This window comes from Mus musculus, chromosome 3 (assembly GCF_000001635.26).
Source record: "Mus musculus strain C57BL/6J chromosome 3, GRCm38.p6 C57BL/6J".
Classification (NCBI taxonomy): Eukaryota; Metazoa; Chordata; class Mammalia; order Rodentia; family Muridae; genus Mus; species Mus musculus.
The window spans coordinates 54,412,344-54,437,638 of record NC_000069.6 but is presented as its reverse complement, the minus strand read 5'-3'; positions in this window follow the sequence as shown (position 1 = coordinate 54,437,638).

The following is a 25,295-nucleotide window of genomic DNA, read 5'->3' as shown; positions in this document are numbered from 1 at the left end:
CACTACGGCCCATTCCCAGCAGCTTTCTGCTTCCTGATTAGCTGTGATATGGATAGTTGCTGCTCCCCAACCTTCCCCTCTATGATGGACGGAAATCCTTTTGGCCTTTGAAACCATGTGTGAAATGAAACTTTTCCTTTAATTCATGATGAAAAATTAGCACAATTGACATAATTACCCACATAAACCCTTTCTTGTGTCAAATACTCTTGTTTTCTCCATATTGTCGTTACTGTCATGCTACAACTTCTTTCTCTTTGGGTCCCTGTAGCTCTCCTTGCTTATTCTTTTAGTCTTTTTACTTCCTCTTAGAATCTCAACTCTTTCACCACTCTTTAAAAAAAAGTTAATGTTTTCAATGATTTCACTCATGAGCACTGTCTGCACCCCTGGTGGCCTAGTGTCCAAGACCCATTGCTCTCACCTCTGCTGTACACAGCTTTCTTCACAGCCTTTGGTTGAGTAGGCAGCTCTTTTTCTTATAATTGCATTATTACTTTTGTGTGAAACCCTTTTATCTCAATAGAAGTCTTTCTCTGGAAAGAATTTTATTTTCTATTTCCATCATTTTACAGTTTCCTCAGTCAAATTATGAAATGCTATAGTAGGGATGGTCACAGAAGCTCATTCAAAAAACAAAACCAAACAAACAAACAAAAAAAATCAACCAAACCAACCAACCAACCAAACAAACAAACAAAAACAGGACCTGGGACCCAAGTCACCAAGCTCATTAACATTATCCCAGAACTAACCTCTAGGAAGTTGAATAATTTTACCCATGTGAAACTAGCTATAGCAAAGAAACAGTGGGAACTTATATTTAGACCTGCTTATTATTTGGCAAGCTTTTATCTAAAACTTGAAGTGTCAGGGTTAAAAATAAGTGCTGACCAAATTCTACTTTAGACAGTGTCTAGTGCAGACATTTAAACATAACTGTACTCCAAAAAAGAGGAACAAATAATGAATTAGCAAGGACCCCTCTTTGAGAGTGGCTGCCTTCAGAAGGCTCTGACTTAAGCTGAGGGCATGTGATGTCCTAATAGGCAGACAGCCTCAAAGATCACTGATGGTAGGAACAGGAAGCAATTGCTTCTCACAGTTTTCAACATGTTCCCCGTGGGACTTTAGTTTTGTGTTAAGCTTTTCCAAGTCTTCCTGCAGACATTACATCTTAGTCTCTTTCCCTTGGGGAAACATGAATTGGGTTTTGATGATTTAGACATCTAGTATACAGACATGAAGATCAAACAACAGAGACATCAGCTGGGTTTTACCAAAAATAATGTCTCTCAGTGTCGTATTGCATAATGTTAAATTCATTCAACCAGCTACAATCTAGTTTCCATTTTGTTAAAACCTTTTCCTGGAGACTTTATATTCCTTTGGTCTGATACTCATTTTAAGTTTGAGTATACTCAAACTGGTCATTGAGGACTTATTCAACTATAATTTTTAGCTTTACAAATCAGTGAAAGAATCAATAAAATGTCACTTTGTGTGTCATTAATCATAGAATATCTAAGTATCTTTAAAAATATGACAGGTTTTGAAAGGAGTGAATTGGCCTGAGCCAGGCTGACTCCATGACAGGCTGCAAGTTAGCAGTTCAGAAGACCAGGCCCGAGTTTCTTCTTTCCAGAACTGGGCAGGTCGTTACTGGAACAACCCCAGGCTTATGTAAAAAGGACCCCTCCCCAGCTTGCAAAAGGACAATTAGCCAAGCCTGCAGCAAAGAAGTCAAGAGCTAGCCAACCTTATCATGAAGCAAGAATAGTCAAGTATGTTTGAAGCAAGACCCTAAGCAATCATAGCATCACCCAGACCCCCAGAGATGGAACCCTCCAATCAAGATACAGATCACCTGCCCCTTTCTAATGTTCATTTTGGCTTTAAAATTGAATCTGTGAATTCAGTTGGGGTCCTTCCATCCTGATGGAATTTGGTCCCTCTATGAAGAAATTTGTTCAATAAATGCTCTTTGCTTTTGCATACTATTTGAGTCTGTGGTATAATGCTTCAGAGAAATTCATGGGCCCTAACAGCTTATTTAGAAGAAGGCTCATACATACATTGTGGAGGAATAAGGCAAACTTCAGTTTCCTATGTGTTTCTCCTGGAAGCAACAGAGAGGCCTCTATCAGGGTTCACATTACTCAGGACCAAGATTTAGTTAAGCAAAGGTGAAGAGAATTTAGGGAAAAAACACAGAACTTAGACAAGAGGGTACTCTGTCTATACCTGTTGGTGGTGATGGTTTATATAATGAAAGTATTCTAAAGAGAGCGTTTGTAGAAGATGGTAAGTCTTCTTTACATAGGGATATGAGAGCAGGAAAGAACAGGGTACTTACTCTTGGTTAAAATATCATGTTCACCCAATGTGATTCAGATACTCTGAGCCATCGTAGATAATGAGGCTCCTGACTTGACTATATTGGTTCCTCTGTTAGTCGATTAATTAATTAGGCAAACATTGAGTGTCTCATTGTGCCAGGCTCTACCAAAGACATAGAGTGAGGTCAGAACACAGGACAGGTCTCAGGAGATGCTCACAGGATTCACAGTCCCCTGGGGGATTTCCTCCACTTTTACTACACAATTCTCAAACATACATTGAAATCAATTAATCCAAGTTTTCTGTCTTTCTTCTCTCCAAAATTTTTTCTTTCGTCAAATTTAATACAGTGTGTATTTATTTTAAAATGAGGAAGAAAGATGTAAGGCTTAATTATCCCCAATCCTGGGGCAGCAGGCACCACATACATTCCTGTGGTCCTGGTTGCTGCTGACATGTGCTCACAGGTCAACCAGAACCCAGAGTCTGGCTCTTCCAGTCTACATCCTTGTTTGGCTCGCTGGCTTATTTCTCTGGGTGTCCTGTGAGCTGCCTATGTCCTTAAATAGGCTCCTGGGCTCAGGCTATGTTTTAAACTTGGAATTCCCCTTCCCACAGACATCAGCGTTTACCCCATCTTTCCCCAAACAACGGGGAAACGAAGATGGGGGCACACTTGCTCTAAACTGTCTGTCATTGCGCCATGAAGTAAATCCATTGGCCACCTACCAAACCTTTTCACTGTTTTCATATTGGGTATGCCCATGATTGATTACTTGTAGAGAGTTTGTGGGTTTTTTTTTTTTCATATCTGAGCTAGTGGTTGTGCTAGTCAAATGACAGGGAGACAAATAGTTTATGGGCTGATTAAGCTAGGGACAATTTGTAAATTAGAGACATGATTACTGGTTAAGACCATGCACTCTCAATCACAATGCTAGGCTTTACATCTCTCCTGACCTTGGACACGGTGTGCTTCAAAGATTGCTGTTAAAATTATCTTAACGGATACACACCATGCTGGCAATGCTGGCTGTCATCTAACATGCTCTGTTTATCAATAAAGTTATTCTCATTTTTAGTGACGAGATTAGGGTTCACGTAGGGGAAAGTTAGGCACAAATTAAGATTAGATTAACCCTTTATAGGATGAAATTACATTTTGGAATTGGCATATGAAAAAAAAGATTCATTATACAGTAAACAGAAAACCAACTTTAATTAATTTCACAGAAATAACCGAGTAATGAATGTCTCTTTTAACTCAGGGGTCATATTTCTGGCAATGTGAGTTTTCTCTTCGTAAACCACTTGCACATAGCTTCTGACAATGATCGTGTTCTGTTATCTTTTTCTCATCCAATTCCAATTAAACTTACAAACAGGCAAGGATTACTTATTTATTTATTTGTTCTAGTAAAGGGACTTCAGCTGTCATCATTACTCTGTGTGTGTGTGTGCGTGTGCATGTGCTTGCGTGTATACGTGTGTGTTCATGAGTGTACATGTCAGAGTGTGGGTAGATGCACATGGAGATCAGAAGTCAATGTTAGAAGTCTTCTCCAATCACTCTCTACTTTGTGACTGAACCTAAAGCCCACTGACTCAGGCCCAGTGACAGGCCAGCAAGCCCCATGGACCCTCATATTGCTGCCTCCCTGGCACAGGTGTTACAGATGTGCTTCAGCACCCATTTATTTATAATGGCTTCACCCAGTTACTTATAATGGCCTGAAGGGTGTCAAGCCAGGCTCTTTTGTTTGCAACAACCAACTGACCCATTTCCTAGCCTCATAAACTGGTTACCTTTCATAAGACCTATATCCAGCTGTCCTAAGACCTACATGGTCCTGCCTTCTACACTCAGGTTCTGAGTACCTCTAATAGTTACTCTTTAAACAATATTATCTTTTAAACATTATCTGTGGCTGTTTTGCCTGCATGTGTACCTGTGTACCACATGCAGGCCTGACATGCCAAGGAGGTCAGAAGAGGGATTTGGATCTTATGGAACGAGATTTACAGATGGTTGTGAACCACTATGAGGATGCTGGGAACTGAACCCAGGTTCCTTACATGAGCAACCAATGCTCTTAACTGCTGATCCATGTCTCCAGCCTCAAGTTTGCTACATTTTAGGATCTCATGCTGGGCATTGTTGCTGAGAGCAGCTGCACCTCTCTCTATTCCACTAGTAGTGTTTAAATCACTCGTTTTGATTTAAACAGTTTCCACAGCTGCTCTTGTCTCCATTTCTTTAGTATGGAGGTGCAATGATCACTTTACTGCCATCTTCAGTTTTCTTTCTCTAAGAGGTAATGGTATTAACTGGGTTTTCTTTTCTTAGTCTGGGCATTTGATAACTTACATTGTATAAAGCACAAATGGAAATCCACAACGTAATCAGGTACAGCACGATGTTTCCATGCACAGCAGATGTGCTGTGTTGTGGCTTGGCTGGGCAAATCAGTACGTCATCTCAGAAACACATAGGCTCTCCCTCATGAGACCACTTAAAAATCTGTTTCCCCAGTCAGTCTCAAGCCCAAACTCATTGTGATAAACTGTACTCATGAAATCAGCTCTCTTGAGAGTTTTCCTTTCTCTATATCCTTTGAACAAATCTCCTCACTAGGGCCCCAGTTCCAGGCTCTGATCACCAACTTCTTCTCTGAAAGTCTTTCACGTGCCTGTTACCCATTTAATCCTACTCCAGACGTCATCTCTTGATGTCTTTTGCCAGCTTCTTAATTGATTGGTTTTTGCCCGATTGAACTTGGGGAGATTTTTTTCCCCCATCAGATTACTCGGTCCCAGAACCTCTGGGAGAGTGAGAGAAAACAGACAAAGGCACATCCATGTGGAGCCTGTTAGAGTCACATTGGCTCATGCCATATCTGATCGTGTGTCTCACATGCCTGCTGTGCCTTTACAGTATTAGCACACATCCTCCTTCTGCTGTTGTGCCAGGCATCCATGGCTCTGACATCCAGGACATATAAGGCGCTTGTTTTCTTCCTCATTATGTATCTGGCATGCATTTCTGCATTTCCAAACCATCGTCAAAGAGTTTGTACAGTTTGTTATTGTCCTAATATTTATCATAGTGTTCTTTCGTTCATTCACCCAGGGAGGAAACCTTCTTTAAATAGTGATATTCTTTACTGTCTCATCCATCAAACTGATTTAGCTTAAAACAAAGAGTTTATTGAACTATTTTTATTTTTATCATTTTAAACCCTGTAAGGAAATTCCTCCTATCTCACATATCTCTGAAAACTTCTTATAACGAAGGATTGCAAGGATTCTCTCAGATCCCGGAGAGACAAAAGTGACCGACTAAAGCATTTCTTTCTGGATTACAGTCTGCCTACCCAGTGAAAGGAGAAATGTTAATGTTCACCATTTCCAGCATTTTTCAGTTGCTAGCTCAGAACACAGGGAAGCTACACAAGGCTAACTTGCCAGTGGAGCGCATTCCATAGGGATTACTCTTTATCTCTTAAGAGCAAAAATGCTGTTAATCCTCACCCACTGCCTTTTCTCATCTTCCTTGGGGATATTGGACTCACACAGGACATGTGGAGAAAGCCTTGCTCACTGAGAATTTTGTTTTCTCTCTCAAAGTTCAATGACTCTTTCAACTTAAGTGATTATAGAAATGTTCACAATAGCACTTGGGTGGTCAATATCTAGGTATCTAAGAAGAACTAGAAGTCTGCCTGTATTGGAACTCTAGGTATATTAACAAGAAGAAAAGGAGACAGTATAATAATGCTGATAATAATAATATAATAATAAAAAATAATTTACATATAGGAACTACCATATTTCTCTCATCTTGTTAAGAGACAGGTAATGTAATGGATATGCCCTAGAATACCAAAAGCATATTTCTCTCACTTTTAGGGCATGTAAAGATGCCCATAGTCCACTAACTGTGAGAAAGTCCTTACAGAAACTCCAAAACAAGCTTTTAATGTTAAATCTTTAAACAGTTCCTTGGTAAAATTAGATACAAGGCTGGGGTGTAGGTCACTGGTAGAACGTATACTCTGTATGTATGGGTTCAATCTCTTGCATAATGGGAACAAACAGAAGGAAGGAGGGAAGGAGAAGGGAGGGGAGGGAAGGAAGGAGGGAAGGAAGAAGGGAAGGAAGGAGGGAAGGAGAAGGGAGGGGAAGGAAGGAAAGAAAGAGAGAAAGAAAGGGGGTAAGGTGGAAGGGAAGCACAACAAAGGGAGGGAGGGGGGAAGGAGGGAGAGAGGGAGGGAGAAAGAGAAGGAGGGAGAAAGAGGGAGGGAGAGAGAGAGAGAGAGAGAGAGAGAGAGAGAGAGAGAGAGAGAGAGAGGCATGTCTTGACTTCCTCCTGAGCCAATTTAAATGCAGAATATTTTAATCAGCTTAGTGGACAGTGACACTTTTTCAGCTTTTCTAGTTAATTCTGTGATGAGCAGGAGGGTTTAGAAAGATTACCCAGATTCTAGGATAATTCAAACGGGGGCCTGTGTGATGTTCTAGAAAGCTCTGGAGAGATGCCTGGGAATCCTGGAGAGGCATCTCGTACCACAGAAGATAAGTTTGGTTATGAGATTATAGATGAAAAGGGCCTGAGGCAGAGAAATAAGATAAGGGTAACCTCAGGCATCTGCTTTAGCTCTGTCTGGGGGACGATAGCAGAGGTTGAGGAATGAACAGTACCCTTCGCAGTTGTTCTTTGGTTGAAATCTGTGGTATCTGATGAATCCTAGTCCTTATCCAGAGATATATGTGCATGCGTGTACCTGAGGCCAAAAGATGGTGCCAGATCCTCTGGAACTGGAGTTATAGGTGGTTGGGATCTTCTACTGTGCAGGTGCTGGGAACCAAGCCCATGGGGTCCTCTATAAGAGCAACCTTAACAGCTGAGCCATCTCTCCACCTCCTCTTATTATTTCTATCTAGAGTTGTCTTTCAGCTAAACCCAAACCCTGTAAGTCTAATCCAGCTTGAAATGTAAAACAATCTGTAGATATTTGATACGATGCAGGTATTGCAGTCCACACCTAAGCAGCCACAGCTGACCTCAGTGGGATGGGATTTTACCTCTGCCTCCTTTCCTTTTTTGGATGCAAATTGTGAAGCAAACAGTTTCCCAAATTAGATGCATATCTGAAGCTCATTCTGAAAGCGGTCAGACTTCCTTGTACTCAGTAAGAAAAAAAATAATCTGTCACTTTGAGATGTTTGAAAATAGCATGCACGTTGGGACCTTATTAGAATGCACTCCGATATTATCATACACTGCTTTAAGGAAAAATATTAAGATATCTTTGAATCGGCCACTTAGCAGCTGTAATTAAACATTAACTCTTATCGTTTTCATGCCATATTGATCAAATATTGTGATTTAGCTGACAAAAATATGCTGATCAAACCCTGATTCCTTATCAAAGTCTGTTGACTAGTAACATCAAGTTCTTGTAAGATGCCCATTTCAACCTTCATAACCCTCAAAATATGTCCATCTGGCCTCTCATTTTAACATCCTTCCATCCTATATCAGAGGTCAGGAAGTCAGCCCCACAAAGCAGGACCGATTGTTCCTCTCCCCTGGGGTTGGAAACACAGACTTCATTATCATAGAGTCTTGAATTTGTACCTCGCTTCTACACTTGAAGTGTGTCACCTGGGGAGAATGACTTAACTGCCCACAACTGTCCTTTCTTCAGCAGCAAGGGGGTTCCTTGGCAGAGTCACAGAGATGATTCTGCATTCCACATACCCTCTCTAGTCCTGGAGATGGTGATTTTGTATACTCTGGTGAGCAGTGTATTCATTTATAATAGGCAGTTGATAAGGTATCAGCGTGTAGTTTACATTTTAAGTGTTTCTGTTTGCGATTAAATGAAAAATAATTCCTCTCTCCATTTTAGCCATTTGCATTCACTCGACTGTACTTGATTAATGGTTTCACAGATGAGTTAAAGATGTACTTGGGGGCTGGCAAGATGGCTCAGTGGTTAAGAGCACTAACTACTCTTCCAGAGAAGAGAACCTGAATTCTCAGCACCCAGGTGATGGCTCACAATGTCTGTAACTCCAGTTTCAGGGGATCTGTTGCCCTTATTTGACCTCCATGAGCACTATACATGTATGTGGTGCGCAGACATACAGGCAAACACCAGATGCACAAAATAAAATGAAAACAGTTCATTAAATCTTTGGGGTTTGTTAAGTATTGTCAAATACTTAACAAGTAACAAGTGTTAAGCCAACAGAGGAAAGGAGATCAGTATATTTCATATCTCTCACACAGGGATTAGCATTGGCTAGAAATTTCAAGATAGAATATATCTTGATATATCTTTGTCTTGAAAGATCTTTGGCCAGGCGTGGTGGTGCACACCTTTAATCCCAGCACTCGGGAGGCAGAGGCAGGTGGATTTCTGAGTTCCAGGCCAGCTTGGTCTACAAAGTGAGTTCCAGGACAGCCAGGGCTATACAGAGAAACCCTGTCTCGGAAAAAAAAAAAAAAAAAAAAAAAAAACAAACCCAAAAGAACAAAAACCAAAACCAAACCAAACCAAACCAAAACAAAACAACAACAACAACAAAAACCAAAACCAAAAAAAAAAAAAGAAAGAAAAAGAAAAAAAGAAAGAAAGAAAGATCTTTGGCCCATCATTGTCTTGACTTCTGTCTTCCTGTTTGTCCTAAAGTTGGTCTGACAAGTTGTCAGAAGTGTGTGAAGTCTTTTCTCAGTATGTAGACCAGACACCTTTATGACGACCAAGTGGGTTTTAACTGTATGCCAATGCTGAGGCTCTCTCTGACCAACCCTGCAGGGCTCCTCACTGAGGCTGAGCCATCTGTGACTGGAAACCCTCTGCTTATTGCTTTCATGTAAATAACTTGTAGCACTTGTTGTGGTTATGACATCAGCAGTCAATTTTGTCTAAATAAGCATGCAGTCTAAAACAGAATGCGGTACATATGTGTTTCCAATCATTTATGGTAGTTTCATTTGAGCAAATTGTTACTAAAAAAACCAAACCAAACCAAACCAAACCAAACCAAAAACCCTAATAACCCTAATGGAGACAATGACCATTTTAATCTTAGCAGGGAGTTTTAGGGTCAAGTTCTTATGGTCTTAACAAGCCTGGGTCACTCGCCAGTTCTGAATTTACCAATATACCAAGTAAAGAGGCAAGTATTAGTGTAAAACAGAGAAAGGAGGTTTGTTCAATGGGCTGCTTTGAAGACCAAAGAGGTCCAGAAATGGCCCTAGTCAATCTCCAGGGTCCTGGCATCATGACTTTGTTTAAATATAGGATATGAGATAGACAGTCCTAGTCAAGTACCACCCATCACTGGCTCATGATTGTCTTCCCGTTTGTCCTGAAGTTGGTCTGACAAGTTGTCAGAAGTGTGTGAAATCTTTTCTCAGCTGACAAGCAAGTTTACCTATGGCTGGCATCAGGGCTTTAGCACCGTCTTTCTCGGGGGAAATTCCAATTCTTTCTGGAATTGTCTGGTCCATTGTCTTCATTTGTCGAAGGGAGAGAACATAAATATCTCTCTAGAATATCCTCTTCCTTGTCTGAATAGTTACAGCCTCAAACAATAAGGAGTTGCGGAGTTCCTATGTCCAAAATGTCAAAGTGACAAAGTCAAGAAACTCTCCTCTAGTGTCCAGCTTCTTGAACAATGGCTTGTGACCCCAAATAGGGTCATGAAATGAAAGTGGGGGTCATGAAAAATTACAAGCATGGGATTTGTGCCACTATTGCACCCCTGGGCATGCCTTGCCAGGCTAGTCACTATTGTAGCTGCTGGCATTTACGTCTGGGTAAGATTTACAATTATTCTTCTCCTCTGGTAATATACATAGCACCTTCCAGCACTATGGAAGCTACCTAGTAAGGGTGAAGCTTCAAGGTTGGTACCAGCTAGATCTCTCTATGTAGTATGACTCAAGTCATGGCGTCTTCAGCAATAGGTCTTGCCCACAATTGTGTATGGTAACTTAGAGCCTTGGTAGCCCCTGGTATATCATCCATATTCCGGAGGACAGCCACATGCCCAAGAGTAATTGGGCAGCATAAGCCTGAACCTGATAGATATTTTTAAAATGAGGACACAAAGTTGGGTGGTTAGGGAAGAGGAGTGGGTCTGGGAGGAGTTGGAGGAGGAGGGGTGAAAATGATAAAAATATAGCATATGAAGTTATCAGAGATTCATTTAAAAACACATCAATCAACTCTGAAATATTTTGAAGACTCTGTACTTGTCACAGTATTAAATATTCATCCAAGATTTAATTATGCGTGTAAAAAGCAAACGAGTACATCATATGAAACTTGATTTTATTTTTATTAAATGTTAAAATATATGTATGCCAAACCATCGCTTTAAAATAAATTTTCTTATATTTTTAGTAAATATTTGCATTGTATTCTAATTCTAATTCTAATTCCAATTCCAATTCCAATTCCAATTCCAATTCCAATTCCAATTCCAATTCCAATTCCAATTCCAATTCCAATTCTATCTATCTATCTATCTATCTATCTATCTATCTATCTATCCATCCTAGGTCATGAAACTGTTCCAGAGAGAAAGGGGTCATGAACAGAAAACATTTAAGATGCCTTCCTTTAAGGGGGTATCCACAAATTCCCAGGAAGTCGGAGAGAGAACAACCTGTCTACTAGAGAGGACCAAACACCTGTCCTGGAAACGAGGCTGTTAACTCACAGATGTAGGTCAATGTGTCTCAAAGTCGAATGTGCATAGAAGCCATTCAAAAATTCCCTTTAAAACTTTTAAATTTTTTGAGAATTTCACACATGAGCACTATATATTCTGTCAGATTCATCTCCTCCAATACTGGGAAGTTTGTTAAAGTGCAGAATTGTACTCCTGTGAGATGAGCCCCAACCTTCTACATGCCTTAAGTGCCTACCCAGTGCTGTTGTTTGCAGTGTTTGCAGGGTTCATGTTCTCTGACCCAGGAGGCACACAGTTCTGTCCAAGCTCACTGGGAGGAAACTGAGACAAAGCTAGGTAGGAAAGAGAATCCCACTTTTGAAGTCTGGCTGGATTTAGAATTATCATAGGGATGTTCACTTTTAAATAAAATCATTTAATTAAATATAATTTTCCCCAAAGTTTTATACAAAGCTTTTCAAAGGCACATAGCTGCTCTATGAAAAGCATCAGGCTTCGCTTTGCTTCCAGCTCCTACTCTGCCAGTGTGCTGACTCTTCTGTCATTAGAATCCACAGCAGTACGCAGCATTTCATAATTACCGCCGTTGCCAATCTCCCCTTTTGGTTTGAGGTAGTTAATTATTTCATTAGTAGAAATTAAAACTGATACTCATATGGCTTAGTGGTCTTTCTTTCCATGTATATGCATATGCATTTAATATAGTACTACATATCCCCATCCTCTGAAGACATTTCACAGTAATTTTTGTTGAATTGACATTCATAATTTTAATGAATAGATAGCTATAGTCCAGATTTATATTGTTGTCTATGGACACATTTTGTAAACAAACATATTCCATAGAATTTTTTGTTGTTGTTTTCTCTTAGCTTAGGATTCTCTGTGCACTGTGAGTCTGCATGGTCTTCCACCGTTCCCGATGCATTTAATGCAACCCTGATCTTTGCATGTCTTCTCCATGTTCTTTCTTCCCTTCTGAGCCCAATCCCTCTGCCATTGGCCATCCTCCTCCTTGGCTAATGTCTTTTTATACAGTACATTCTGGCATCAAGTCACTTCTGATACTTTTGGGTATGAGTTCCCAGGAGGGAACAATTACTGACAAAGCAGACTGGAGCCTCTGAAGTTGGAAGACACTGACTGCCCAGCAAGGAAACACTGGTCCCTCTTCTATATTCTTACATACCGTTCTGAAATTCCTGTCTTCTCCCTCTGTTTTATTTCCAAGTCTTTGTAGATGTTTGAGAGTCTTATTAGGCTTTTCAGCATTTGGAATTTGGACACTCTCTGACAGGACAATCAGGCCACTGTTGTGCTGGTGGCTTTCTGTCATGCACCCGTTGCCTTCATGTCTTCACAGGGTCATAAGTGGTAAGGACAATATGGATTTGAGACATCTCAGAAACTGCGAGACAGAAAAAAAAGCTATTGTTTCAAGACAGAAAGGCTCTGCTCTGAGCCTGGAGTGTGTCTTTGATGTGAGTTTTCAAGTTTATCCATAGGAGGAAAATCCATCCTTGAACTTCCACAAATGGAGCTTTTTACATACATACTGTTATTTGGGCTTGGGGTATTTTACATATGTTGTGTTATTTAGGCTTGCCAATAGTTTTTAAAACAAGGTAACCTGTATTTAGAGAGGCTGACAATTTACTTTAACAAAAACATACCAGAAATGGGATCCAGCTTCACATTTTATAAGACTAGCCAGCCTGTAAGATTCTTCGTATGAAGAGAGACATAATGTCTCCACCATGAGAACCCTATTCTTCGTATATAGTCAGCACTCACAAGTGTCATGACCAACAGAGGGGTCTGATACTTGGCTGCAGTTTAGTGACAGCTTTCTGATGCCATGTATTTCGTTGTCCTCAGTTCCAGTAAGGAATTTGCTAGAGGCAGCTTTATGCAGATGGAAGGAGCCTACAGGTTGAGATATATCTAGTCTCTAAATGCTCACTTTGGCCTTACTATGGTGAGGACTTTAGGTGGTCAGATCACAGCAACTTGGGTAACGTGTCCACTGGATAGCACATTTATTACTTTCTCCTGTTCCCTCCAAACACTGGCTATGAACCCAAGGTTCCATTAACAGCTAGCAACCATGAAATGAAGCATTTGGAGGAGATTTTTATAAAGTCAGAAAGAAAACTCACAGATCATCAGAAGAATAGCACCACCCACATCCTCCCTCAGAGCAAAGGCAATGTTGGATGCGTAACGTGACAACCCTTCTTTATATGGGTGGAGAAGTTGGAGAGATGGCGTGCATCCTGTGTAGACTAACTGCTGAGAGGAGAAGCCCACAAGCTACAGATGCCCTGTCGGTAGTCTGTATCCAGAGGCACATGGCTCTCTGATAAACACTTGAACATGTGCTTCCTGGCTTTGTGAGATACTCAGGACTGTGTCCTGCTATAGCTCTCCCTCTTTTTGTTCATTCCTCAGCTTATGGGTGACCTGAGAAGTGGTAAAATCCATAGACAAAGGATTAGAAGGAACTCCCCAGGGCTAGAGAGGCGACTCAGAAGTTAGGAGCCCTTGTTCCTCTTACGGAAGCCTTGGTTCCATTCCCAGCATCCACAGGTGAATCACACCATCTGTAACTACAATTTTCAGGGGAATCTCACATTTCCTTCTAGCCTCTTCAGGCACAAGGCACACATGTGGCACACATATACATGGGCAAAACACGGATACACATAACATAAAAATCTAAAACAAAAAATTTTTCAATAAATATTTAAAATGCACTGATGTTGTACTGTTTTATTTTCTTATCTGATATTTTAGAGAAAGACTTCTGAACATTCATTTTATTAAATTCTTCATTGTTTCTCATTTTTACTTATTTTTTTTTTTTGAAACAGAGTTTCACCAAGTAGCCCTGGTGCTCTCAACACAGCCTTTTCCAGCTTTGAACTTGTGGAGATCATTGTGCCTCAGTCTCTTAAGGGTTGGGATTACAATAGCCTGCTACCACACCCAGCTCTGATTTTATTGCTTATGATTTTCTTCTCTTCATTTTTGATTCTCTATCACACATATGAGAAACACAGTAATGGATTCCGCTGGACCTAAATATATGATATATTAGATGTGTTATGATTCAATATATAAGATTCAACTTTTGGCTTCTTCATGATGTGGTAGCCCTTCATGTGTCTGCATCTGTTATGTGTGTGTGTGTGTGTGTGTGTGTGTGTGTTTATATACCAACAATATTTATAACCCCAAATAAAGAAAAATATTCCTATAATATATTGCAAAAGATATTTACTGGAAATATTTTTTGAAGCATGTAAAACATGATTAATTCTTGCAGGCAAGAAGAAAATTGAATAAACAAACAACAAAAACAAACCAACCAAGCTGCAAATAAAATACCATAGCTGTGCTGACCATAATAATCCAAAATGAATGAGTCAGAGAAACAGGAGAAAACAGATTGTATACTAAGTAGCACTGCTTTAAATATGTCATAATAAAACCATGATTTAAATTCTAACAAAAGCTGTGATGTTATAGATTCCAGCTGCAAAGGTAAGCAGTTATTTAATGCTTTCCCTTGGGTAGCTGACTGGCCTCTACTGTCTTGTCTGATGTCCCAGTGAGAATGTTCTTAGATGTATTGGAGGACTAGCCCCTCCTTGAACTTTCTAATCTATTGTTAGGATTGATTATGAAATGTTAAACATTTACTTATTCATCAATTATTTATTTATGTTATATTTAGGATTGTTTTGCTGTGTGTGTGCACCATGTGTGTGCGGGGCCCACAGAGGCCAGAAGAGGGCAACAGATCCCCTGGAGCTGGAGTTACAGATGGTTGTGAGGTGTCTCAAGAATGCTGGGGATTGAACCTCCGTCCTCAGCAAGGGCTGTAAGTGAAAGACTGCCGAACCATCGTTCCAGCCCTTGAACAGATTTTCTTAATAAGATCTACAATTGTATCACTCCTCTAACTGAATTAGCAGCAGTGTCTGGGGCATTGAGGCATAACTTCTGTTAATGTGAACCTGGCACAACAGCCAAGTGTCCTTTGGAAACATTTCATGCTATTCTGAGAACAGGGCTGGACACAGTATTTGTAAGATCCATAGCTATGCAATGCTGGGATCTTTCGTATGAAAAATTAATAGGAACAGGCTCTTGGAAGATAATCTGTAGAAATAAGAAGCCCTAGGGCTTAAACCTCACTAAACTTGCAGGGTGCATGCCTTTTTCTGGGCCTTGGCACTTCCCCTTCTATTGTTAACAATAAAAATTAAAGCAGGGTCTAATGATCAGCGTTTTCCTTAGTTTGTGTCCTTACAGGGTTCAATTTGACTTCATGAGAAACTACTGCGCTGTTGCTGTTATTTCTACAAGTACTTTCTTCATTAGCATCAAACTTACTCCCTTAAGAACAAAATGGTATAAAAGTAATGCGTGGAAGATGGTTTCAATGAAGCATCAAGGAAGCCTGCCCTTCAATTAAGTGGGTGTCAGCAAATACTTCGTTGTGCTCTCTGGGTGGAGATTGTTATTGCCACCATTGGCTGTAAGCTACATCCTGATTCCAGAAAGTTAAAACAAGAATTTGCATATCTCAGAGTTGATGGAAAACAGTAATTGTTTCTTTTTTTCAAAAAGAAAATATTTAGTTTCTTTATATTTTATGTATCTATTTGACTGCAGACGTGTGTATGCACCATGCATGTGCAGTACTCACAGAAGCCAGAAGAGGGCATCTGAGGACATCAGGTCCCCTGTTGTGAGCCGCTGTATAGGTGCTGAGAATCCAGCCTGACTCCTGCAAAAGCAGCCAGTGCTCCTAACTGCTGAGCCATCTCTCCAGCCCTTGGTTTTTATGTAATTCTTGTTATATTTAATTTACAGTTTTACTTTTTTTTTTAATTTAAAGCTTTATGAGATAATAGTTACATATACTGTTTACTAATGTTTGGTCTAATATTTAATACATTTAAATACATGGGGAATCTTCAGCACCATTTAATTTAAAACATTTTGTGATCCACCAAACAATCCCCATGATCACTACCGGTTGTTCTCCTCAATGTAATGTTGCTCGTTTTATTTACATTTTTCACTTGATTGCTTTAAGTCACCCTACATTCTGTTTTATGGCCTAAGTCTTAACTAAAAGTATCTATTTAAAGATTATAAACTCTGGGTGGCATTTGATCTTGTTTAGGAAGGATGGATTTCCTCGATGCTGGAGTCTCTGGCTGTCGCACTGCATCTCAGCACCATCCTGGGGGCTGGGTGTATGGAGGACTATCTTGTGTCAAAGTATGTTCTCTCTGGTTTTTCTCTGCCTCTCTGTTAATCATTACCACTGTGGCCAGATACCAGCCCCATCTGGCAGTAATAAACATTGTCAGCTAGGCTGGTCTGGGCTCTGTAGGCGGCCTGCATGTTGCTACAGGGCCACCTTCTCTTTCCTCATTTTGGATATGGAGATTTGCTTAAGCTTTGGCCCTAATCTGATCGTTGGATTCACTTTACCATGAAGATCCTAGTTTCAGCTCCTGTTCCGAGTTTCAGTGAAGTTTTAATCCAATGACTGTGTTGGAGGACTTTTTGGCAGCCCGTCTCGCTTTCAGATACAGCGTTGAACTCCGTGGTTTTACTCCCCTAGCATCCCTTCCGCTTCTGGTCCTAGAGATATTTATCTTAACACATTCTCTTTCATCTTAAGGAAGGTCTATGCTCAGGCCCAGTGTCATTAGTCCCCGTGTTCTTCTGACTGTGTGCACACCTGCCTCCTAGTATATGTCATCTGTGTCTGGATTCTCATAGCAAGCCATTAAAACACTACATAACCAGTCAGGAAGCTTACCACACGACCTTTGCACGGCAGGTTTGTCTTTGCCTCTGGAGTGTTTTAGTTCTGCTCTGCTGCTCAGCTGTTTGGAGACTCGTGTCTAATTATTTTTGATGCCTAGTTTTTGGCAATGAGGTTTTGGGTTTGGAGTGTTGAAGAACAAAAATAGGGCAGAATCTTTACTGTAGGAACTGGTAGGCAATTTTGGGTTTTAAAGAGATGTCTGGATATACCTGTGGGATTCAGAATGTGCTCTGCTGCAAGGACATGGGGGTAGAAGATGGGCCAGCAGAAGAGCTGATGAAATGTGCCTGACGGTAAGAGAAAGGAATGAGTCTCCCAGCAGAGGAAGAGTGTAGCAGCTGCATCCTGCTTGGTTGGCAAGTCTTAGCATCTCTGATTTTAATTATCTTAACTGCTATGTAAGTATCTGATTGCTGCTCTAGTTGGTTGGTGGTACGTGGGAGAATGGAGCCGATCAGACTAAAATCTCATACAATAGCCGACTTTATTCAGAGTATCAGGCAATTTATACTCTGAGAGTTAAGAAGAGTAAACGGTATAGTCACAGTGACAAGCTACACATGGTAGGCGACACACATGTGGCAAAAGCATGTTTTTCCGTTGAGCCATATAAACAGATAACAACAGCCAGTTGGGATGAATAATCTGAAGTAAACTCACTCCTATTTGGTACACCCAGGAGAGGCACAAAACCACATTCCAAAAACAATTCCATGTTTTATAAAAACTAAGGTCCTGAGACTCTTGTCTTGGTTTCTTAGGAGTTTTCTCATAAGTACTCATAAACCAACATGATTCCATTCTTAGATTGTGTTTCAGCAAGTGACTAAATTAATTTAAAATAAAAAAGAAGACAACCACTGTTACGGAGGCTGAGTATAGGTGCTGGAGAGGTGGCTCAGTGGTTAAAAGCACTTGCTGATGTGAGTTTCCTTCCCAGCATCTACAGGGTGGGTCACAACTTTGTGTAACTCCAGTTCCAGGGTATCCAACTTTCTTCTGGATCCTGTGGGCACCAATACACATGGGTGCACATGCAGGTAAACACAAACACACACACACACACCACACACACACCACACACACACATACACACACCACACACACACACACCACACACACACACACACACCACACACATACACACACACACCATATACCAAATACATACAACATATACACTCCCACCACTCACATATGACACACACACACAATACACATGCAACATACACATTCATACATCACACATCTCACACACACACACACACACACACACACACACACACACACACACACACCATACACACACATACACACACGCCCATACAAAAATATACACACAAACACAAATACACACGCATGTACACACACAGTAATAAAAGATGATGTATTAATGTTCAGTCCTCTTCACTAACAAGATCTGGTCAGGGTCATATGTAATCCCAGCACTCAGGGAGCTAAGGCAGGACTACAGGTTAGAGGCTAGCCCAGGGCATACAGAGAGAATAGATCTTTGATGTGCCCTATCCCAAGGATGGCACCAACACTGATTTTTGCATATTCTAACTATGTCACTAGTGAATATTCAGGAATTTTCTTATCTATTCCTACATAGGCAGTTTCAAGCAGCCAGGGCTACAAAAAGAGACCCTGTCTCCAATAACAATCGTAGTAATAATAGTTATCATTATTATCATCACCATCATTAATTTTCACTTATTTTGTCAGACATTCATAGTCGTCTTTTGCCCAAATTGAAAAATATCGATTTTAAATCTAATTTAATACATGATCTATAACTAAATATATGAACATTTATAAACATTTTTATAGACAGCATAATTCCATAACAGAATTTTACTGTTTTTAGCAAAGGCATATGCAGAAATCAAGGAACAAGGTCTTTGTGCTCCTGTTTGGTATGTTCATTCCACGGGCACTCTCAGAAAGAGCAATCTGCCCTTTCCACCATTGTTTGTATTTTCCATAAATAGACTAAAGCTATATAGTCTTTAAAACCGTCTGGTTTCTGTCTCGCAGCATACTGTCTTGAGAGGTATTTATGCAGTTGCATGAATCACTCAATCATTCCTTTTTTACTGCTGAGTTGTGTTCCTTGTGCAGATGTGCAGTGTTCTGTCCATCCAGCAACTAAGCAATGGGCTCAGGTTTTCTGAGACTGTAATTACACCCACGAAGTCTCAGGCTCTCTGTCCTCTGATCCTGTGAATCTGCCTATTTTCCCGTCACTGCCCACTTGTGTATTTTTAATTTGCTGTAACTTCACATTCAGCAGTCTTGTCTGCTTTGCTTTGTTTATTCCACGGAGGATCTTGCACAGCTGATATTTATCTTGCATTCTTCCATTCTAAGATAACTTATGTTTCTTCGTGACCATTGCCTTATCCTTTAGATCCTGCACCTTTGTTTCTGATTCTATTGCTCGTTTTCACTGTGATGCACTGCCTGCCCTTTGGTGCATCTGGCAGATGTTTGACATGGTGCTATGCTTTGCATGACAAATGTGACTCCTTTGAGAGCCTTGTTATTTATGCACATATTTATCCTGGACAGATCCAGTGCAGAGATGAGATGGTTATAAAAATCGTGTTGTTCCGAGTCCTGCTCTTAAGCTCTGAAAGGCAGATCTGTCACCTCATCATGATAACAGTGTACAGCTTTGGTTTCAGAGTGTCCCAGGAGATCAGTGAGAATGCCCAGCCCATTGGTTGGTCCAAAAGAACCTTTGGCCTCTGCTTCCTTGGGAAAGTTCTGCATTGTAGCCATTTCCTGTGCCTTACGGAGTTTATGCTGCCCGTCTTAGCTAGCATTCACAGGGGCTCAGGGAGACTCTGCTACCCCTGAGGCTTAACTTCTGCATTTTTAATTTCTGGACTTCTGTCTCCCTTCATAACCCTGCCAGTTCTTTGTGTAAAGTTACTTTACAACTGTTAAGAAATTACATTACTTTTATTTATAAATTAGAATCATGTGCCTTTATTCTACACAATGCAGTATTTGAAACATATATGTGATAGGAATAGAAAAATTGAGGTGATTAACATATATTTTCATTCTATTTTATCATGTATTTTTCTTTTAAAATTATAATGATTCATCAGTATATAACTATCTATATTTTCAAAATCACTTAAGCTTTGAAATCTTAAGGAAATAAATTAATCTTTTGCATTTACCCATGAATTAGCTCACCTTTCTTTTGCTCATCAAAATAACATGTATGTGTTAGTAAAAAGAATTTATCTTAGTATTATTTATAGAGTAATAATATATTAGTGATATTTTTCCATGTTTGTTTATCTGGATTTGCTTCCTTTCTGAAAGGTATTTTAGCTTGGAGGGTTGATTCTACTCATAAACAGATTCAGACAACCCTTAAATAAAGGAAATTTATGGGAAAAATGTTTGTACTGGATACACTTCCAGTTTCTCACCGCTCTCTAAGCTATACACAACAGTGGTGTTTAAATGACTTTCACACTGCTAGTTACCTTAAGTCACACGGAGCTGACGCAAGGCTCTGAGTAGTCTGTGTAGTTTGTATGTAAACACTCCGACATCTGTATTTAAGGCTTGTATCCATGTGGGTTCAGGAGCCAGTCTTCTGCCTCCAAAGGAGGGCTGTGTAAGAGTCTATGTCAAAGGTTTTATTTTGTTTGACCTTAACGGAAAAAATTACTTAATTGTCTCCTGCTGTCCTATCTTACTAATGAGAAATAATGGTATTTATTCCCTGTATGAAATATGTGCTGATTTTCAAATCTTCCTTTAAGATTATTTTATGCTTGATTTTTTACAATGTACCCCATCTTTAAGTGTGAGTTTTTTTTTTTAGTATTTTGCAAGGTTTAACTGAAACTCCAAGATCTTTGATTAAATTAGGATTAACATTTCTTCCAGTAGTTTTTCCCAATTTTTCCTTTCCTCTCAAAACCTTTAGGTCATTAAAGCTTTGTTCTTTTTCTTCAATCATTTCTCTCTGCCATTTCAAGTACTCTGTCTTCATATTTACAAATAATTTCTTCTGAAATAACTAGTCTTTTGAAATCTCATCTGACTTTTCTTTTTTTTTTTAGGGCAGGCATGGCATTTCTAAGTTATGAAGTTTCTTCTTAGTTTTTAAAGTTGTTTTTATAAGTCTCTAAACCATTTCTGTGTTTCTGTCCAGTGTTTCCACATCATTTTGAAGTGTAGGATTGCTCTGAGATGGAGCATTTCTGCATCCATTGTTTTGTGTCCTGTGTTGTAAGAGTTAGGGCTGGAGAACACTTGTAAGCAGTAACCCTCTTCTCAGGCGCCCAGCAAGTCCAGATGTACCACTGTCAAGTCAGATTAGGCTGGAAGTTCAGGTTCAGTACTGGCCAAGCCTACCTGAAAGATGCCCCTCAGGTCACTGGCAAAGGCTGTGGACTGTGGCCCATTGTGCCCAGGCAGGACAATTATAGAGCTCCTGATGCCACTGAGGGTGAATCTGAGCACTCAACTGAACATCCAACTGAGCACTCAATGAGTTCCTTGGAGGACAAAGAATGCACATTGGCACAGATAGCATCCATGCCTCTAATCTCATATCTTCTCTTGTAGAAGAGCAAAAGCCTTGTGGAGACAAGAATGAGCTTCCCTAAGAAAATTTTACCACTCATTCTTGAATTCATTAACTTATCTTTAATTATTATTGCACACAAACACATATATATGCATATATATATATATATGAGTATATAGATAGATACATGTCCTACTGAGTCTATTTAATGTTGCTTGTATGTGCATGTATTGCTGATCAGTTGGGTTAAATAACCAATAAGGAAGCTCTTCTCTAGAGAAGATTGACTCTCCCTCTCTTTGAAGCCACGGCTTGCCCATCATTCTTCATCTAGAGGTAGGGCCTTGGGAAAATCTCATCCATATACTTTGGTATGTCTACTGGTGTGGTTATTACTCAGGTCTTGTTTAAATGGTCATAATATGAGATTTCATGGGTGCAGCTTTCCTCTCGACTCAAGAAGACAGTGTTTACCAGCTGACATCCTGGTTCTTTGGTTTGGTTCTTCTTCCTCTTCTTCTTCTTCTTCTTCTTCTTCTTCTTCTTCTTCTTCTTCTTCTTCTTCTTCTTCTTCTTCTTCTTCTTCTTCTTCCCCTGAATGTGTGAGTTATATTATAGATATCCCTGTTGGAGCTGGACATGCCAAGCAACAATGGTCTAGGCTAATCTCTGCACCTCGAGATGGACATAATAATTCTTTTATCTTTATACTTTCATCTTTTCGGACCTTAAGGTTTTTGTTCTTTGCAATTGTCTTAAAATAGCAATAATCTTTAGAGACTTCATATTTTCAGACCTCTGACAAGCTCCAATGGTTTGTCAATGTTTTGAAAAGAACTAGTTATCCAATCCCAAAACCCTCATCCAATCTTAAGGCCTCTCATCCAATCCCAAGGCCTCTCACCCAATCCCCAGGCCTCTTATCCAATCCCAAGGCCTCTCATCCAATCCCAAGGCCTCTCATCCAATCCCCAGGCCTCTTATCCAATCCCAAGGCCTCTCATCCAATCCCAAGGCCTCTCATCCAATTCCCAGGCCTCTTATCCAATCCCAAGGCCTCTCATCCAATCCCAAGGCCTCTCATCCAATCCTAAGGCCGCTCATCCAATCCCAAGGCTTTTCATCCAATCCTAAGGCTGCTCATCCAATCCCAAGGCCTCTCACCCAATCCCCAGGCCTCTCATCCAATCCTAAGGCCGCTCATCCAATCCCAAGGCTTCTCATCCAATCCTAAGGCCGCTCATCCAATCCCAAAGCCCTCATCCAATCCCAAGGCCTCTCATCCAATCCCAAAGCCTCTCATCCAATCCCAAGGCCTCTCACTGAATCCCAAAGCCTCTCATCCAATCCCAAGGTCTCTTCTACAATCCTATTGCTGAGGGCTCCTCTTTTCTCTCCCTCTGTTCCCACGAGTTCCCAGCCTGTCTCTCCTCCTTTCTTTCTGTCCTTCTCTGCCCCCTCCTACTCCCATGGCTCTGTTCCTGTCTGTCTGCCTCTACCCCTTCTCCAGGCCCTCACTCTCTCACATTGCCTCATAAAAATCCTCTTTAGATCAGGTCTGTCACATGTCATGAAGTCTCTGGGGAACACTTTATCATGGGCCTGCCAGGTACTTCCCTTACCCCCAATATATTTCATAACAGACATTCCTAGATGAAGAGCTATGGATGATTAATGGTTTTTAAGAGAGAAAGAGTCAGTCTTCTCCAGGGGTGAGCCCCCTTATAGCTTATCCAACCCCAAGGGCTCAACCCTAAACACATGTACACACATAGAAGCATCGTTAAATGAACCCAGTACAGTGTGTGTGACGCATGAATTTGAGAAAGAATGGAGGGGCAAGGAAGGATTTGGAGTTAACAAGAGAGTAGAGTGAGTAATGTATAAATTTTTTAAAATTAAGAGGTTAACTTTTTTCTTCTAATTTTCAGGACCTGAGTTATCACTATAATTGTTTTATATTAAACCTTTTAATTGAAGTACAGTGACCATATTTAAAAAAAAACACTTGAGCATAAGTTAGTGGCCATTTGTAAACTGAATACAGTAGTGAACACCATACTCAAATTAAAAAACAGTTGTTTCCAACACTTTAAAATCAACCCCAGCTCCCTGCTGCTTCCCACTACTTGATGGTAATTTCTTCAAGGTTTTAATGCCAGTCACATGTAGAGGTCGTATATGAGCAAGATGTTGTTATACTAAGTCACCAGTCATTGAGTTATCTTTGAGACTGTTTTCTTGTAGATGAAGTGCTTGAAGTTCCAGAAGTTTAACTGAATACGTGTTTATAAATGTCCTTTGCAAATAAAAAACAATACATTGTGGAGTGCAAGTGTTAGCAATTATTTTGAAATCCATGACTTGGTGAGTAAGCCTGGTTTCCATCTCCCCTTCCCCTTTAGTCTACTTTTTAATGCAAAACTAGCCAGCATATTCTGTGCACACTCTCATATAGCCATGTTCATGCAGCTCATGGAATCTAACAGACTGGAACTCAGAGTCCCTTGCATGATGGCCATCCCTGTCCAGCACAGTGACTGGGTTTCATCAGATTTTCTTGTCCCAAGTGGATGACCTGCCTAGGAGGTTTATAGTTTGGTTTGGATGCTCTTTCATTACAAAATCTACGCTTGTCTGCTTCCCAAGCCGGTCAAGTCAGAGAGCCAATCCTCCCAAGACTGTGCACATATGGATGCTATTTGCAAAGGCTCTCACAGCTAATGGATGTGAAAACCACAACAGACTCTCAGCTTGGGAGCTGCCCTCCACCGGGGATGTCAGTTTCAATCCAGTGATTGGTGCTCTGCATTTCTCTCCGTTCCTCTGAAAGCCAAGCATTCTCGGAACTGGAAAATAGCCACACACCATTTGAAATCATGATTCTCAAACTTCAAATTCATAAAGGACAATTGGTGTAATTATTCTAATTTTGAAAATGTATTTAATTATTATATTTTGTGAGTTGGAAGAAAGATAGATGTGATACTGGCTACCAACAGCTAAATTTCTCTTTTTAAGTAGAAGCTTGTTTTACTTGGCAACTCCTGGTGTATGGAGCTGTGTGGAGGAAGACAGCCTACATATACATAACTAAGGAGGTTTAAAAAGAACATAGTCTCCTCGTACATACCGAAAGGAAAGACCTTCAAATGGTACAGTTTTTAGAAGACCACCATGGGAAATACATTTAATATGTTATTTTTAACTGCATATATTATTTTATGTGTATGAGTGTTTGCCTGCATGTGTGCATAAGTACTATATGTGTACAGTGCTCACAAAGTCCAGAAGAAGTGTTTATATCCTCTGCAACTGAAGTTGCAGGCAGTTGTGAGCCACCAGCTGGGTGCTGAGAACTAAATCTTAGTTTTCTCCAAGAGCATCAGGAACTTTTAACCAATGTCCCATCTCACTATCCCCTTGCATATGTAATTCGTGATGTAAAAGATGACTTGATGGGTTTATGCATAAACAATATATACACATATACTCCATTTTCATTGATATACATTGTATATATTTACTGTGTATAGCATACTAATTTGGTACATGTGAACTGTATGGGATGATCAAAGCAGAACTGTTAGCATCCTCATAACCTTAAACATGTTTTGTCGTTCCATGTTGGGGACCCTTCAGACTGCTTCTTTAGTTGTTTTGAATGATGTCATAAACTATTTTGGACTGTGGTAACCCCAGTGGTACTATACTCTTTAAGATAATGCCAGAGTTGCTATGGATAGGAAGCAGCTTCACTTTTTACGCCTATGGCCATCTGTTCTCTTTATTTGTGGCAGGTGGATTTATTGCCAC